Below are 19,212 nucleotides of genomic sequence, written 5' to 3' on the forward strand. Positions count from 1 at the left end.
AACCATTAAAAAAAATAATAATGTAGCTTCCTAGAGGATATCTGGGAAACAGCAACAGATAAATTGCCATTTTGAGCCAAATCATTTTGTTGACCACAAGGCAGAACAGCAGCAAGCTCAGATGGGAGAACTGTAGTCATTATCCAAAGGTCAGACTTGATAAGCAGACTCTGCTATTTCTTCCTCTAGCTCCCATATGTCTGGAGGGGCATGTGGGCGGCAGGGGGAGCCAGAAATCTCACTGTCAAAAAAGTATTTAAGTGATTTTCTGCAAATAGAACTGATTATATCCCGTGTAGAATAACAGTATCCCTGTCTTCAAGGAGTTCATAGTCTAGGGAAGTAAAGCAGCAGCAGGAGCTTCGGGTAGAGTCTACCTTTGACTTGTTGCTTGCCTCAAAGTAGGCATTCTGTAAATGTCATTTGGATGATTGGATGAATGAATGAATGGGTGGACAGATGTGTAATGAATGAACAATGAAATCTGAAAGGTAATTCTTGGAGTTTCTGTTTGGAAAATCAGAGGTGATAACTTAAAAACATTTGACAATGTATCTACTTCCATTAGAAATTTACCTGAAATTCAGATCATCGGTGAGGAATAAGTTTGTTATTTTTATTAATTTGTGTAGAAAATAAAACTGAAAATTAAGAATTTCATCTCTTTTATGTAAGGTCATGCTCCAAACGAATTATGATATTAGGAAGTTATGTTATATTGAATAATTTATCATAATATATTTTAAATTAATTTTATTTGTTCCTCATCAAGACATCTTAAAGGTAACATTTACAGTTAAACATTACATTTAACTGTGCCTTTGCATTTTTTATATTTTACCAGATCCTTTCTGAAGTTCAGTGGAATCACTGAGGTGATTCTTTTTCTTTAATCAGTGGTGAGCCATGGATCAGTAAAAACATTTATCCCAACACAACCCTGCAGGCAACATGGTACAGGAGGAAAGATTTATAGCCCAAAAATCCAGATTCCAGCTCCTCCACATATTCACATTATAACCTTTTGGAAATACAGAAACTTCTCTGAGCTACAGTTTCCTTATTTGCTAACCAACAACATTAATACCTTTCCCCACCATAGGGATATTGTGGAAGCACTTGCTAAGCCATGTTATTCTAGGATGATGTCAGATATTGTTAAGGCAATAGTTAGAAATAATGTGCTAGCACACCAAGACTTTGGTTTCTGGCATTCTGGTGTAGAGGGTGGTGTGCAGTCCCTGACCATTGGCCACCACCGTAAGAATATTCAACTTAAAGATAGTTATGTGAAAGATTCCTCAAAGTTGCCATTAAACAAAATGTATTGAACATAGTGGTTGGATAGATTGTAAAGAACCATTTTAGACGCCATTTTGATTGTACTATTCATTTGAAGACATCTCCAGACTTCACTTATATTTGCCAATCCAAATGGTATGTACTATACATTGCTCTGGTTTACAAGAACCGGAATGGGGTTGTTTCACTGATAGGCCCTCATAGCATTTGACAAGCACCAAAGTTATTAGAAGCTTTTCTTTACTGTAATTGTCACTCTTACTAAATTGTAAAATGACCATTTCAATTTGGAGGATTATTATACTACTAAACACAAATCAATTCACTATCCTCTAAAATGTAACTATGTTTAAGAACAATAGGCAAGCCACAGCTATTCCCTGTGTGCTGGATGAGGTTGTAAATGTGTCACCAAATGTACAAATCAGGTTGTCAGTGAAGCACAATTCTATCTCCAAGAGGGAAGACAATTATTAAGACGGAGCTTTAAAAAAAAGACATTTTGTAGATATATTAAAATAGAAAACATAAGCTGATTAGGCAAAGTTCCAAAGATTCATTAGTTTATTAAAGTAGATTGAAATGAATGTTGAAGAGATTTAAATAAATTAACCTTTAATGAGTACCCAAGGGGCCAAGGAAAAAGAATGACAGAGGATTAGGAGTATTTTGTCTGATTGTTGCATAATGCACGCTGATTAGTTTTTTTTTTTTGGAATACTCATTGCTGTATAACAATACTAATAAATAAAGAAGCTTAAATTTAAAAACCTCTAGATTGTAATTGTTGCTTGCTCTTATGTGTACACAAATACCATGCTTGGCTTTAATAACAATTCCTATAACATTGGCAGAGAGAGACAGGAATTTTTGTCATTACATCACTGTGTTTTGAAATGTCTCACATGTGAACGTAGCTTTGGTCAATTAGGGTAATTTATTCCTACCATACTGGGCATACTTTTAGCATTTCAGCATTAGACTCTTATTCTGAGTTGCATAATGCTTGTTCTGTAAATAATGTTAATTGATGGCAAGTTACTTAGAAGATATATTGGTATTTAAATATCATTAAAAAAAAAACTGTTCTGTGCTTCCTTACATGTTCTGGTTTATAATTAGCAAACTTCTTAAGGAGGCTTTGTTTTTGTAGCAGTGTCGGAAGTACTTTAATTTTTTGGGGGGGTGCCTTAACTGTACTACTATTAAATCATTTACTGCCTGCTAAATAAGTTTTGTGTAGGTGGTACTAGGAAAGCATCCTTCCAAGGTTCTCTCTGCTCTCCCTCTTCTCCTTTTATGCCCCTATTAATTACTGATTTTATTTCATGCTTTTATGGATGTCTTCCATCTAAGCGTTTCTTTCTTTATCTTAAAGTCAGAGCTGGGAAATCACATGGTTCAACTCATTTTTCAGTTGAGGAAATTGACAAAGAATTACTCACCCAAGGTTACCCTATTATTTGATGGAAGAGCGGAGACCAGAGCCTGTGTTTTTATGGCCTGTTCTTCCACTACATTTGTATTAGTCAGGGTTCTCTAAAGGGAAAGAACTAATAGGGTAAATGTATATATAAAGGGGAGTTTATTAAGGAGTATGGACTCACATGGTCACAAGGTGAAGTCCCACAATGGGCCGTCTGCAAGCTAAGGAGCAGGGAAGCCACTCTGAGTCCCAAAACCTGAAAAGTTAGGGAAGTCGACAGTGCAGCCTTCAGTCTGTGGCCAAAGGCCTGAGAGCCCCTGGCCAACCACTGATATGAATCCAAGAGTTTAAAAGCTGAAGAACTTGGAATCTGACATTCAAGGACAGGAAGCATCCAGCACGAGAGAAAGATGAAAAGCAGAAGACTCAGCCAGTCTGCTCCTTCCATGTTCTTTCGCCTGCTTTATTCTAGGTCCACTGGCAGCTAATTAGATGGTACCCACCCAGATCGAGGGTGGGTCTGCCTCTCCCAGTCCACTAACTCAAATGTTAATCTCCTTTGGCAACGCCCTCATAGACACACCCAGGAACAATACTTGGTATCCTTCAATCTATTCAAGTTGGCACTCAACCATCACAATATTTAACTGTGCCTTTGCATTTTTTATATTTTACCAGATCCTTTCTGAAGTTCAGTGGAATCACTGAGGTGACAGGTGACATCAGCAAACCACATTCAGTGTGATTTTTATCCAGTGGTGTTATAGTTGCAGTGCTTTGTGATATTCTTCATGACATTGTACACATACTGGTATAAATGAATGATTACTTGAGGACAGGAGTGAGTGGCCTGGAGTCCCAAGGGTTATAAGATTCAAAGCCAGTCCCCAAGGGCAACTTGGAATTTTTCTCCTGGAGATTAATAAGAAAACAGACACAATATTTCTGAAGTATTTTATCTGGTTCTTCTAGAAGTAAGGAAAGGAACTTAATCCTGGAATTATACTCTAAGTTTGTTTCCAATATTTCAGTTCTTTGTTTTTCCAGTAACCCTTCTAATACTCCTTTCCAAAAGAGAATCTCATTTTTCATAAAAGTATCATAAACTGGACAAGTTGAAGTCTAACATATTTATACCACACAACCAATACATTTCCCTACAGATTGCAGGTACAGAGTAAATTAACTTACCTTATAAGTGTTACCTGCTTTTAACTTTAAAAAATAAAAATAAACTTTGGGCAGTGAATACTCATTTTCTGGCCTTAAATTAGAAAACTATTTAGAACTGTGTTTCTCAATTCTGGCTGCACATTAGAATCACCTGGTGGCTTTTTAAATTTTTTTTTTTTAACTTTTTGTAGAGATGGACATCTTGCTATGTTGCCCAGGCCAGTCTGGAACTCCTGGACTCAAGGGATCATCTTGCTGTGGCTTCCCAAAGTGCTGTTATCACAGTTGTGAGCCACCATGCCTGGCCACCTCGTGGCTTTTAAAAACTAGATGCTTAGCTTCCACCCTGACAAATTTAATGAGAATTTCTGGTGGTGGAGTCCAGGCATTTTTTTAATGTTTCTTTTGCTTTTTGTTTTTTTGTTTTTTGTTTGTTTTCAATGCTCCAGGTGAATTTAATATGTAGCCAGGGATAAGACACACTGCCTTAAAGTCTTGATCTCCTCCAGGGACACTCCTGACAAATATATTATGTTGGACACTGGGTTGAGGCAAGCAAGTAGGCTGATTAAAAAACAACAACAACACACACACAGAACATGGGAGCCCTTTTCTGCCTCTCTTTGCTTTGTAGAAAACCAGATTTGGGTCACATGTGTGCCAAAGAAAACAGTTGCCTTTTAAAAGCCCAAAGAAAGGACATTTAAGTACAATTGTTTTTCTGCACTGCTGCTATGTGGTCATCATTGCATCTGCTCAGGAGGCCAAGCTGCTCGGTCAGGTTTTCAAGAGCCTTAGTTCACCTGCTCTTCCATTTTCTCCTTCCCCCATCATCTCAGGCAAGTGGCCAATTTCCAGGAAATTCTGAGCCTGTAAATTTGTCAAGCCTGTAAATTTACTAATCCAAATCTGTCTCCAAAGGACGAGTTTCCCCAAGCCTAACATCGGGGCGAGGCAGGAGAGTCTAAAAAATAATAATGGAACAAACACAATGGAAGATGGAGACAGATTCGATTAGGAAGGGAGTGAAAGTGGAAATGATCTTCCAAATAAGACTAATACCTTGGCATTGAGACCCATTCCAAGATCCTAGTGACATCAATTGGATTGAGAGAATGTTTTGGTCTTTTCTGATCTCAACTTCTTAAAGGCATTTTTTGGAAAGTTACTATGCTTTTACAGTCTGATTTTGCCTGGTACAATAGTTTCCTCTATTTTTTAATCAGAGAAATTGGCTTGTACTTTTGCTGCCTCTGGAGTGCCTAGAACTCTTAGGTGTTAAGAATCTGTGCAGTGTTTAAGTCCTGCCTCCCACAATGTAATGTAACATGATTTTAACTCTCATACAGTGCTATTTTGTTGCAGAGACACTCTTAAGTTGAAAATGTTCATGGAATTGAATTCGGCTGTGGTGTTCTCTTCAACTCAATCCATCACTTTGCAATCTCCTAGGAGCCCTGATTTGCCCTGTCAATTGTTTGTCACAGAGCATCTTCCTGAAATGAATTTACTTTAAAGTTAAAGATGATTAGAGTGCTTCTTCTCCAGGAGACAATTACATTGCTATATTATTTGGCAGGGAGAAAAACAACATAGCATTAATTTTTGAAACCTTTCTTTGAGTATTGTTAAAAGGAGAATTGTTAGCTTAATCCAACAGACTATAATAACAAAAAGAATACTGTTATTAAAATGTTAATATTTTCTAATAAAAATTTAAGGAGTTGTTTGGGAGGAGGGAAGGGAGAAGGATGAAAGGAGAAAGCAAAGGAATCTATTAAGTATTCCTGACCTTCAAAAACACTTTTGTCTTTTGTCAGTGAATGCTATAGACAAAATAAACCAAGTCTGAGACCTATTTTGAAAATGCTGTTCCCCATCTTTATCCCAATACTGTGTTATTCTGCCTCTTAGACAATTATACTCTTTTTCTGAATGAATTGATATCTTTTGACAAGTTTTGTTAAGAATACCTAGTAAAGGTCAAGTGTAAGCCATTTACTGCTGTTTCCTGGCAGCCTTTATGCCATGGTAAATAGAGATTGGAAGCAGTTTTATTTTTGAGCATGGATTTATGGATATGCTTCCATTGGATTGTGTTTTTTCTCATACTGAAACCCACAAATGTTGCAGGATTTTCGGGACTCTGGCTTAAGAATTTTTTCGTGGAGTCATCTCGGACTCTTCTCTTCTCCTCAACTCCAAGATCCAATTATACATGAAATCCAGATGATTATATTTCCTGAATATCTCTGAAATCCGTTCATTTCTTTTCATCCCACTGCCACTGTCTGAGTTCATGTGACTGTCATCTCTTCATTGTATCATTATGGTTTTCTTCTAACTGGTCTCTCTGCCTCCGGTGTCTTCTCACCTCCAGTGCATCCTTCATCATGCCATATGAGTGATCTTTCTAAGGCACAAATCAGATGGTGACAGCCCCCTACCCAGAACACACACACACACACATGCACACACACACAAATATTAGAATGAACTCTAGGATCCTACAATAAGTGGTCTGATAAGGCTCTGTGTACTCCTGTGAAGAAAGCTTTTGGGAGTTAGGTAAAACTTCACAGAAGAGGTGACATTTGAGCAGAGTTTTGAAGGATGAATAAAAGTTCTCCAGGTGGAAAAAGGAAAAGTTATATATCAATCTGAGGAGATGGTATGTACAGAAGCACACAGACATGACAGGGCTTAGCATGTTTGAGAAATTTTGAGAATTTTGGCATGAATGAAGCAAAGGGTACTTAGGGGAATTGGCAAGAGCTGAAGCTGGTACAATAATTTGGGTCAGATTTTCTTTGTATGTATCTGCCTTTCTTTCTGCTTGTTGTCTTCTTGAGGAAAAAAGACTATCTTATTAAGTCCTAAAATTCTCAAGCCTTACATACTGTCAAGGCACCCAGAACTGTTTGAATGAATTGGACAAATAAAGAGAGAGACTATCAGTAATATTAATTTATTGGTTTGTTTATTCCTATATGTATTGAATGCCTCAATTGAAATCCAGACTGGAGCAAAATTAAGATTCTACTTATTTTTTTATACAATAGCAATGGTAGGAGTTGTTTCAGACACAGATTAGTTATTTTTTGCAGGCTTTCTCCTTTACAGTCATGTTGTCTTCTCAAGGAGCAGATTGTAGTTTTCCTAGTAGTAGGTTTGACTTCAGCTTAGGCAGGGACTTCTCTAAAGGAGTTAATCACTTGTCAACACCTTGTATTGATACTCCTAGGAGGAACTGTTATAGGAAAAATATGGATCTTTAAAGATGCATTAACATATTACAAGAACCTCTGTTTGCTCCTGTGTGTTTAATTTCATAGCCAACAGCAAGGGTTATTTCTCATACATTCTTGAAAAAATAGCCCAAATGGGGCTAAAAGATTAGGAATGCAGAAAGCGTAATTCCAGAACATTAGTGACACAGCATAGCAAAATTAACAGGGTGGGAGCAAGGAGGGAGGATAAAAATTTTGAATACGTAAATTAAGATTGACCACATTTATGTAGTTCTATCTTTAGGGAATGCTAAATCACAAACTCATCATTGGTTAATTAGAAGGTAATTAAAATTGTAGCATAGTGATTGGATAAATAGTTAATGAAGGCTGAATAAACAAAGAAAGGAAATCTGGTGAAATTAGTGTGTACATTTTGGGAAAAGCAAAGATACAAATGTTTTTCATGCAGTGCATCAGTCTTAAAGGATACCAATATCCTTCTAGCATTAATTGATAAAATTAACTCTCCAAAGACCAAAAGACCAGCTCTCACTCTCTCCTTCAAAACATCTTACACTAAAATACAGATTTATTTGACAGCAACTTCAATTTTCATTCACTCACAGCGTGTGAAATTATTTTGCTGAACCTTGTTTACAACTTATTTACAGGCATCTTAATAATCTATTAGCAGAAATTCGTGTTCTCTGTATGTAGTAACTGTTCCTACTGAAAGAGCTGGCTCAGCCTAGGCTCCTGACCAGATCTGGCTGACAAGCTAGTTTTCAAAACCAGTGGAGTGGTTTCTGCAGGGAGAACTGTGCTTGCTTTTGATAATTGCCTCAGCTTTATGAAATCAATCAGCCTGAAGGGAAGACCTCATTACAGATCTGACAAGATAGACTCCAATTTCAATACTAGAACAACTCTCTGTCCTCAGGCTCTGAAATCTGCAATTATTTATTTTATTTAGACAGAGACAACCATAATAGAGTACCTCTGGGCACATTCTCAGGGAAGTACTCAACAGATAACCTAATGGTCAGTGTGTTAGGAACCTGCCCTTTTCCTGTCACTCAGGTGGAAAATTGGTCAACAGGAATTACAGCATAGCCTAGAGCCAGCTCAAAGCAGGCACTGATGAATCACTATCTTTCCAATCCCCTACCCCCAAAGATGTGGAGAGAAAGGGTAGCTGCTGTAACTGTTCCCAGGGCTAAACTACAGCAAAATAAGGCTTTCTCTTCTCAGTTCCTCTGAAGACTGCCAGACAGACTTTATTCTAAGGAAAATGATAGATCACCCATCTACCATCTGTCACTTTGAACTGTTCTATCAAATCAACATTTTTTTGAACTTTGTTTTCAATGAGGAATGTGATTTTGCTGTTTCCCAAGTCTTAAATTGGACAGGGGAAAAAAGTCCTGAAGTGTTCTTCTTCTTGAAGTTGGATATATGTATTTTGCTTTTCTGCTCACGGAACACAAACACCTTAACAGATTTAGTTCAAACTTTTCTCGAATAATTCACCCTTTACCAGGCCTGGGAGATGTCAACCCCACAGGAAAAACACAGAGAACATTCCGAGTATAGGAAAATATGGATTTAGAGAGAAATGATACTTCTCTAGTCCAGCTGTAGTGTCACTGCTAGAGTGTTCTGATAGTACCAGATGGAACAGAGCATTCCTGAAAGATTTGGGAGGAAACATTTCCATTGTTAGGGGAAAATGTGGTTCTTTCATGTTGGAAAGTTCAAGGTAGTGATGAATATGGTCTCCTAACAGAGTCCAAGCAAAGAGCAATCACTGACTACTCCCAGCATTATTTATTCATGATTTACTTTAATGGCTTTGTGTTATTAAGAAAAAGTAGGTTAGAAGAGGAATGCAAAACTAACATCTTCCAAGCTGTAAATAGACTGTAGCCTGGAGGCCAAAGGATCCACACTACTCAAATGTTCTTATTCCATTTTTGAGGCAAATTTATATAAACCCCCCATTGGGTTAGAAGGGTGTTAACATTTGTTTAGTGTCCAACATGTGCTAGACCTTAAACAAACAATCCCTTATTTAATTTTCCTCACTTTGCTGTAAGGGGGGCATTATCATCCCCATTTTACAATGCAGAAACAGTCTGAGAGAGATCAAGTGACCTGTTTTATACACCTTGTAAGTGGCACACTTAGTAAGTGGCACACCTAGTAAGTTGCAGATGTGGCTTTGAATGCAGATCTAACTCTAGAGCAGCACTGTCCAGCAGAAGTTTCTGGGATGATTGAAATGTTCTATAGCTATGCTGTCCAATACAGCAGCCACTACCTACATGTAACTATTGAGCACTTGAAATGTGACTAGTGCAAGTGAGCAACTGAACTTTTCATTTTTTTCTTTCTTTTTTTTTTTCTTTCTTTTTTTTTTCTTTTTTTCCTGAGATGGAGCCTTGCTCTGTCAGCCCAGGCTGGAATGCAGTGGTGCGATCTCAGCTCACTGCAACCTCCGCCACCTGGGTTCAAGTGATTCTCCTGCCTCAGCCTCCTAAGTAGCTGGGATTACAGGCGCCCGCCACCACGCCCGGCTATTTTTGTATTTTTAGTACAGACAGGGTTTCACCATGTTGGTCAGGGTAGTCTTGAATTCCCGACCTCATGATCCACCCACCTTGGCCTCCCAAAGTGTTGGAATTACAGGCGTGAGCCACCACACCCGGCCTGAACTTTTCATTTTATTCCATTTTAATTAATTTAAAGAGCTACATATGGCTAGCGGCTACTGTATTGGATAGTTCATCTCAAGAGATTGCCTTTTCTTTTTTTAAAATGTTTAAGTTTAGCAGTACATGTGTAGGTTTGTTACAGGGGTAAACATGTCATGGGAGTTTGTTGTACAGATTATTTCATTACTCAAGTATTAAGCATAGTACCCTTTAGTTGTTTGTCTTGATTCTCTCCCTCCTTCTATCCTCCACCCTCAAGTAAGCCCCATTATCTGTTGTTCCCCTCTATGTATCCATGCGTTCTCATCATTTAGCTTCCACTTATAACTGAGAACATACAATATTTGGTTTTCTGTTCCTGTGTGAGTTTGCTAAGGATAATGGCCTCTAGCTCCATCCATGTTCCTGCAAAGGACATGATCTCACTATTTTTTATGACTGCATAGTATTCCATGGTGTATGTGTACCACATATCAAAGACATGGAATCAACTTAAATGCCCATCAGTGGTAGACTGGGTAGAGATTGCCTTTTCTTAACTGCAGTTTGTAAAATGGGACATGTAACCTGATGTACATTGAACAATTAACAGAAGATCCATTTATGGGATCTCTTTTAAGGGTCTTAGTCAGTGGAAGGTCTGTTTTGCCCCTCAGAAAGAGAATGAAATTATGCAGATACAAGATTGGGAGTGGAGCGTGTGATTGTCTACCACTACTCCCCAGGCTTCAGGAATCCTAACATGAAGAAGATACCAGGAATGCTGAAGGAACCCATAAACCTTACTTCCTTCTTCCTTTCATGACAGCTCCAGCAGCAGGTCAGCTGGTGCCTGGGATGGGAAACACAACTACAGATACACCTTGACTTATTATGTAGTTACATCCCAATAAACCCATTGAAAATTGAAAATATCATAAGTCAAAAATTTGTGACTGACTGGGAGCTGCAGCTGACTGCTACTGCTCAGCATGGTAAGAGAAGTATGGTTTCTACTGAATGTCTATCACTTTCACATCATAAAGTTGAAAAATCATAAGTTGAACCATCGTAAGTCAGAGACCATCCATGCTATATCCCAAATTGTAGCTGAGTTCAGTTCAATACTCATTTCTGGAGTGCTTACCATATAGTACAAAGCACTGTGCCACATCTTGGTGGAGGAGAGACTAAAAAATGACTGAGGCATAAAGTCTGTCCTCAAGGAGTTTACCACTAAGTGGGAGTGGGGTAAGGCAGGAGGAAAGGTAGGCTAAGACAGAATACCCAAAGAACTGTAACACAAGGCATGTTCTAAAAGGCTCAGGAAAAGTATAGGCTAACATTCAAGGAGAGTCAGAATAGTATTTTATAATTGAAAAAGCCTGAGGCCAGGCACTGCGGCTCATGCCTGTAATCCCAGCACTTAGGGAGACAGAGGCAGAAGGATAGCTTGAGCCCAGGAGTTACCTGCCTAGGCAACATAGTGAGACCCTATTCACCACAAAAAGCAAAAACAAAAAGCCTGAATTCCTTGTGTGACCTTGGGAAATTTACTTCAACTCTGTAAGTTTCCCATTCCTTGTTGTAAAATAAGAATAATAATTAGAAAATAAAATAAAGGGATAATGTTTGTAAACGAACACATTCTAAACAACCAATGAATAGTAGTTCCCCTGATGGGTAGTTCCCCTCTCTGTTGCTGTGTATGTATTGGTTTGGGTAGAGGTAAATAAGGAAAGACACCATGAAGGAAATAGCATCTGAGATAAACCCTAAAGGAAGGACGATATTTTAAACATTGAAAATTAAGAAGCAGGTGGAGGAGCAGTGTGAGCCAAAGGTGTGGAGGTAGGAAAGTACTGGATGGATTCAGTGAATGCTGTAGTCCCATTTTGCTTGAGTGCCAGCCCTTTTGACTCAAAGTGTGATTCCCACACCAGCAGGATTAGCATCATCTGGGAACTTATAAAAGCAGACCACAACTCAGATTTACTAAATTAGAATCTGCACTTTTACAAGCTCCTCAGGGAACACATGTCCACATTAAAAAGTTTGAGAAGTATTGGGGTAGAGTATAAGCTGGGGCATAGTGGGAGACAAGGCCTGAAATGGATGCGGCCTTGTTATGAGAGACTTTAGTGCTGTGATCAAGTAGTTTGGGGAGTCATTAAAAGTTGCTGAAGGATCACTGCCAATGAAAATTGGTCTATGACCTGTATCCCACCTTGAAAATGGCGACTTAAAGGTAAATTAGGCTTTGAAAGTTTGTGTACCACCATTCAAGCAAGCCCCTTAGTGCTTCCAAAAAGGACTTTTCCCTTTTCTTTCTCACTTCTTCCTCATTACCTTTACTTACCCATTAATTGTAACTCATACAATTACCCTTGCTTCAGCTAAACCGGTTAGAATATTGAATTCATGAAATTGACAAAGTAGGTTTCATTTGTTTGACATCAGTTAAGACCTGGCACTGTTCAGTTGTTTTGGCTGCTAAGCCCTGTGGCTGAAGAGTAATATTGCAGTCCAGCTCCTTTGGACATTGTAAATATTTCCTCAGAAGTAGCAGGTGGAATGGCTGGGTAGTGAGAGCTACAAATGTGGAGTCAGAGGTTTTGAGGCCTAGACTGAGGAAGCAGGAAGGGTGAATGAAAGTGAGGAGGAGCCTCCAGAGATGGATAAATCCTACAAAAGCACCTGGCAGAACATTAAGGGCCTGGCCATTATCTTAATCCCTTATTTCTCCAAAAGTTTTGAATTGAAAACTAATTTGGAGACCCTCATCTCCCAACATGGAGTCCCATATCCGATTTGAAATTGAAGTCATTTGGAAAATAAGAATTAGGTTATAGAAATTTGTTTTATAGACAAATTAGCTAGACTGTTCTTATTGCCGAGTACTGATATTTATTTTTTCAACATCAATTTCTGTGTTGAGATTGTTGCCTTAATTTGAATTTATCAGATTTCTCAAGATTTTAGCCATTTTCTTTTAAAGCAAACTAATCCGGGGTGGAATTGTGTTTCTTTTTGCTAGGGTTATACAGTCTCTGAGCCACAGCTGCCGATAAAAAGTAGCATACACTCACAGGGTCACATTTTGGTATTACAACCTGGGGCAATCATTAAAAGTGTTAGATTGCATCATGAAGGCTGGTCCTAATTTGACCTGATAGTGGACAGCTATGTAAAGTGAATTGTGACAGTAACTGTTACAGCAGCTGGGCACAAAGAGATTATTGATCTTCTCACACAAGAATCATGAAAATTCTTTAGTGCTTTCCTCAAAGCCCACGAATCATTTGCATCTGTATGGCAGACATAACATTGCCTGTGAACTCCTTGACCTGCAGATTGGAGTATTCACTGAGAATCACACTTCATTCTGAGATGTTTAACCCCCTAGTTCCATTAGATGAGAAGTGTCATTCTCTAAGGAACCCCACCCCCACCCTTTCCCAATATACATACTTTCTAAAGCAGCCTTATATGTGTTATGGAGTCAGATAATCAGCATTTCAACATGACATGAAATAACAGCTGGTCAGCTGTCTACACCAGTCACCTTGGTTTTAGATGAGATTATGTTACCACATGGATTTGTTTATTGTGAACATAAGATACAGAAATGGTAGAAATCTGTAACACCCGTGTTTATTACCTGTTTGTCTTTATTTTAACAATTTGTGCTTCCCTTTGGACAAACCGTAAATTTTGTGGGCTGGAGGAATGAGGAGATGTGAGGAAAACAAATGAACGAAGTAAGAGGTTTTATTAAATTTATCCTCAGAAATAAAAGGGCAAGGACTGTGAGGAATGCATAAGACTTTGAACAATTTCTGACTTTGTTAGTTATCTGTTACTCTCTCATTTGTTTTTCTTACAGTGATTATCAGTAGAAACCTTTAAAAGTTAGATATCTTATGTCTTCATTTTAGGTAAGATAAGCAAGAAGCTGTTTTAGGGAAATAAAAGGAACTCCCAAAATAGAGTAGGTCGTAGTTTTTAAAAGCAAGCTGAATGCCTAGAAGCCCAGCAAGGAATGGGTCCCAGGCTAAGAAGTGCCCCTGGATTTAGGCCTGTCAGGAATTCTATTGATAAAATTCCTGTCTTGCATAGAAGAATGAACTAGATAACCTCAAAACTTTCTTCCAAATCTGATATTTTTCAGTTTCATCATATCTAGAAAAAATGGTAGAAATTGCTTCCATAAGAGATTTAAAGATAAATTCTGTAGTTTGGGTGAGGATTACAATATAGTAATTGCCAATATTTTTACATTTATGTCGTAATTGAAATTTCAGCAATAAGAATTCTTGGAATTAAAGTGGTGGTTTTCTTTTTTAATATTTAATCATTTTAATGGGGCTAGTTTACTTAAAATGGCGTGTGACCTGGGTCATGTATACATGACACAAAAAAGACCCTTTAAATACCTGTTGGTTTATTTGGTGCTGTCTTATGGAAGGAATGAAGCAAAACAGTAAAAGTAGCTAGGAAGCACTGGTGTTGTAGGATTTTGCTGTCTCTATCATCCTTGCTCTTGAACTACAGATCTTTGGAGACTGTATTGGGTATTGGATTATATAAAATATGGGTTTGTGTTCAGCGAGTCAGCTTACTGAGTGAGATGTCCCCCCTCCATATGAGATCTTTCTCTATAAAAAAATGAGGCCTGAAATGTTGTACTGAATTGTCATGATTTTCACATATCTGGATCATATATGAGGTGGATACACAGGAAGTACTTGAAATCTCAGTCTTATTTGATGCCAGAAATCTGTACATTAGTGTGATTAATAAAATGCCTATATCCCTAAGGTTACCATATGGGTCTAAAGAAAGGGCAAGCATAATTATAATAAGATGTCTATGACTGAACACCTTTAACTCATTAGATTTTTTTCCCCTGGATTCCTTCAACTTTTAGAAAAAGGTACAAACAGGAATGAAAAGGTTCAATGAAGAAAGCAGGGTATATCCTTGGATCAGGGCAGATTCAGAACAATCTCCTCACATTGCACATCAGTAACTAGAAATTAAAAATGGAAATTCAATATTATAATAGTAGTAGTTAATACTTATTGAACATCTACTGTGTGCCAGATGTTATGTTGAATGTTCTACATATATAATCTCATTTAATATTTTTAGCAGTTTTGTGAGTTAGGTACTCTTATTAACATCCTTTTGCAAATTGTGGCTCCGAAGATCTGGAAAATCCTCAGTCATCTACTTAATAAGTCAGGGAAATGGACTAATATATTATTCTGTACATTTATCAAATGCAAAACAAAAATAAGAAGTTTTTCTCATTAACCATCATTAATCGGAACCTCCTAATCCCTGAACATTCCTTTTCATCAGCATTTTACCATTCTGCAGTATAGTACTGAAATGACGGAGATGCATTTAGAATCTAATTATTTTAAGTAATGTTTATATAATCAGCATCAGAACTTTTAAGTTGTAGCATTAATTCTTGATTATCAGCTGTCAGGTCTTTGATTACATGGGTTAAAAGAATGAGTCATCTTCCCCCATCCAATTAAGGATTAATTCATTTGGGTGCTCAAGGTATGGTGCTAGGCACCAAGAATACAATTATGGGAGGGAGGGAGAGAGGGAAGTTTCCTTTTTAGAAGAGCTTTCAAGTTTATAGGGGAAAAGTTTGTTTTAATTCACTTCGAATAATGTAATTCTCATAAATATGTATTTGTTTATCTTTGCCACAGCCTTGGTTGTGTTATCACTCTCCGTTATACATTATGAAACCAAGACTAAGAGAGACTACATGACTTGCCAAAAGCTATCACTTAGTAAAGGATAACCAGGATTTGAATCTCTGTCTGTCAGGATCTTTCCACTATGCCATTCTATCTTCCATGGAACTTGTTTTGATCAGTATATTGCAGAAATTCCAAGAAAAGTTTTGGACTAGTATATTAATCATATTTGACTCTGAGACTAATTAGGTACAAGAAGAATCTTCATTTGTAAATGGAATAAATATCCAGTCTTCTTTTTAAATAGTCTTGGTCATGATCTCAATTTTTTTTTAGTACATAGCAACTGATGTTTGTTTCTTTAGTTCTAGTCATTGTAGGGATTTAATAGAACATGTATATGATGCAGTGAACAGTTCACTGAAGATCCAGAAGCAAGTTTTATTCTTTCACTTAGTTACTCACATGATGTAAGGAAGAATGTTTGACAAGTCCCAGAAGACATTTAATGGAGGTGATCCAAGTGGAGTCTGATTGCTGAAAAACAGTACTTGTTATGTGGGCTGAAAACATTAACAAGAGGATACTCTTTATTATAAATAATAATTTATGTCATTTCTTTCTTTTTTTTTTTTTTTTTGAGATGGAGTTTCGCTCTTGTTGCCCAGGCTGGAGCACAATGGCGCGATCTCAGCTCACCGCAACCTCCGCCTACTGGGTGCAAGCGATTCTCCTGCCTCAGCCTCCCAAGTAGCTGGGATTACAGGCATGCGCCACCACACCCAGCTCATTTTGTATTTTTAATAGAGATGGGGTTTCTCCATGTTGGTCAGGCTGGTCTCGAACTCCCGACCTCAGGTGATCTGCCTGCCTCAGCCTCCCAAAGTGCTGGGATTACAGACGTGAGCCACCATGCCAGCTCATTAGAATCTTAGCATTCATTTTATTGAAACTTGATTGACCTTTAGCTGACTGGATTTCAAGGTTTTTTTTTTTTTTTTTTTTTTGACAATTTACAACATTACCTCAAGAATTGTACAGCTATGGGCCATAGAAAATTTGGGAGTTAAAGCATGAGCTATGGGCTGGGCATGGTGGTTCACGCTTGTAATCCCAGCACTTTGGGAGGCCGAGGTGGGTGGATCACCTGAGGTAAGGAGTTTGAGACCAGCCTGGCCAACATGGCAAAACCTCGTCTGTACTAAAAATACAAAAATTAGCCATGCATGGTGGCACATGCCTGTAATCCCAGCTACTAGGGGGGCTGAGGCAGGATGATCGCTTGAACCCGGTAGGCAGAGGTTGCAGTGAGCCAAGATCGGCACACCACTACACTCCAGCAAGAGACCATCTCCAAAAAAAAAAAAAAAAAAAAGAGTTCGCTCTTTCAGGCCAACTTGATTTCCCCCTCTTTGATAGGATTAGAGAACCAGTGGAGAAAAGGCTTACAGGAGATGTCTTAACTTTGGGCTTTAAAAAAGCTTTTGATTTCACATTTCATGAAGTTTAATTGAAACACTTGAAATTCCAGGTGCTGCTGCCAGAGGAGTAAGAACTGTCTCTGCTTGCCCCTGATTGAACCGTGTAAGACTTGGAGAGTAGAAAATACCTTTCGCCATTTTATATGGTGCAGCAGTGACGAGTAAAGTGACCATGCTTCTAATATTATTTGAAGAGAACGAGATTAACGTTACTGAAATCTAGGTCATAACTCCCCATTGCTCCAGCTACTAAATAACCCCCTTGCAATTTCTATATATCTGTTTCCTTTTCTCATTTGCCATGGAGTTATGGTTTTCTGATTTTAGAGATCCCTGTATTACTGTCAGAAGTGACTTTGACACAGGATAGTCTGATGATTATATCTGCATCAGTTCAACATACCTTGTAATGAAAGAATGGTAAAATGTCAGGAGATAATCCAAGGAATGCAAAGCCAAGCTTTTTACAAGGAACAGTGGGTCCAACCATAGTCACATTTAATGAGGGTCCTATCTCCTTAAGGGAGGAAGTAGAAGACAGTTGCTAGCTTATGGCTAAAAATGTTAAGTTGCCACAGAAACAGGAGGGATCTTACAAATGACAGAGCCACAGTCTTATATTTTAATTCTGTACTTACCAAAAAGATCTGTAAAAATTACAGAAGGTCTTTAAGGAATTCACCTGTTTCTCCTACGCTCTTAAGATTTAAAAGGTTTTCCACTAGTGGCTCATATAATAAAATCTGGAGACGATCCCAGTCCTTAATGGAGTCTGGACTTTGGCTTTCTTTTTCTTCTTTAGGATTGAACCAGCTGCCCTTTGACCCTGCCAACAACAACGAGCCCCTGCAGTTTGGTAGTGCCAGTGGCCCTCTGGTCACAGAAGGCCTCATTGAGAATGGAGGGGAATCAAGCAAGAAAAGAAAGAGAACAAATACTCCTTCAGGTAAGCTAGGTGATAATGCACTGTCTTAAGCCAGTGCCAGAGTCAACATTTTCCCAGAGCCTAGTACGTGGCAGGTCACATACTATGCTAGGGTTTGTAGGAACTAAAGAAATGAGAAAGAGTCCCCTGTCCTCATGGAATTCATTATGGGATTGAAGGAGGGAAAAGCACATACACGAATAACTCTGATAATTAGATAGAGTATCATCAGTGCTGTGGCAAATGTGTAAAGGGTGAAAAAACGATGAGAGCATAAATGAGGAAGAGTTTAATTCTGCCTTAGGGATTATAGAATACTTCATCGCGGAAGTGCCATTTTTAGCTCATCCTTGAAGAATGGGTAGGCTTGAGACAAGAGATGAGTAAAGAGCATCGATTTAGGTAGAAAGAATTGCGTGAGTGAATGGTTTCACTGTGCATTCGTCTTTGTATGTACATGTGGCAGACCATCCTCACTTTTGCTTCTAATACAGATAACTGCATATATTTGCATCTGCCCACCTCTACCCCTGTTCCCCTCAATACCCACTATGCCTACATATGTTTTATGCCGTTATAATTCTCTTAGAACAGTTGGCAAACAGATTCTTCTAAACCCTCTATAACAGCCCAACTGAGCTTTTAGCCTCCCTTGCAATTTCTCCTACCCCAATCCCTCATGTCCCATTGGCCTATTCTCATCTTAATGTTTCTTTTCTTTTTTTTCCAAAAGGAGTGAGGAAACAATAGGGGAGCCAGATCTTAACTGATCATTTGATATTTTATAATTTTATCTCTTTGCATGGTTATTCATTTGGAAGTAGAATCTGTAGTATACAGAAACATCTGAGATTTGGGGGTGGGCATAACAGACATGTTCATCATTTTCTTTGTTTTGTTTTTTATTATTTTTACTTTCAGCTTATGAAATGGAGCATGTTTACAAATGTATCATTTCTGACTCTTAGATCATAGATCGCTGCTTATAAATAATTTGTTAAATATGAGTTTGGAAAATAAAAATACAGTAAAACATTAGTTATATGTAGCCCTCAAGAAATAAGTGATTCTTAGAGAGCTCTATTTTCTGGAGCATGGAATGGCATGGTGTATAGCCAAGGAACTGGCCTGAGTTCTAATCCTGGTTTTCTCTCTTTCTGTGGCCTGGAGTTATTTGCTTAACCTCTCTGAGTTTCACTTTCTTCAACTGTAAAGTAAAAGTGATACTAAAGCCTATGTCTTAGGATTTGTTA

The 19,212-nt window shown here is 38.2% G+C and overlaps 1 protein-coding gene across 5 annotated transcripts in view; it reads left to right on the forward strand.

Moving 5' to 3' along the window:
- Positions 1–19,212, forward strand: part of LOC105481440 (ecto-NOX disulfide-thiol exchanger 2) — a 292,902-nt gene that overhangs the window by 108,626 nt on the left and 165,064 nt on the right. For 3 of the 5 annotated variants that reach the window (XM_071088931.1, XM_071088930.1, XM_071088933.1), the window contains exon 3: positions 17,837–17,980. The exons of the other annotated variants lie outside the window; for them this stretch is intronic. The gene's annotated coding sequence lies outside the window, so the exon portion shown is untranslated. The remainder of the gene's footprint in view (positions 1–17,836; positions 17,981–19,212) is intronic. 5 annotated transcript variants of the gene reach the window in all.

This window comes from Macaca nemestrina, chromosome X, assembly GCF_043159975.1.
Source record: "Macaca nemestrina isolate mMacNem1 chromosome X, mMacNem.hap1, whole genome shotgun sequence".
Classification (NCBI taxonomy): Eukaryota; Metazoa; Chordata; class Mammalia; order Primates; family Cercopithecidae; genus Macaca; species Macaca nemestrina.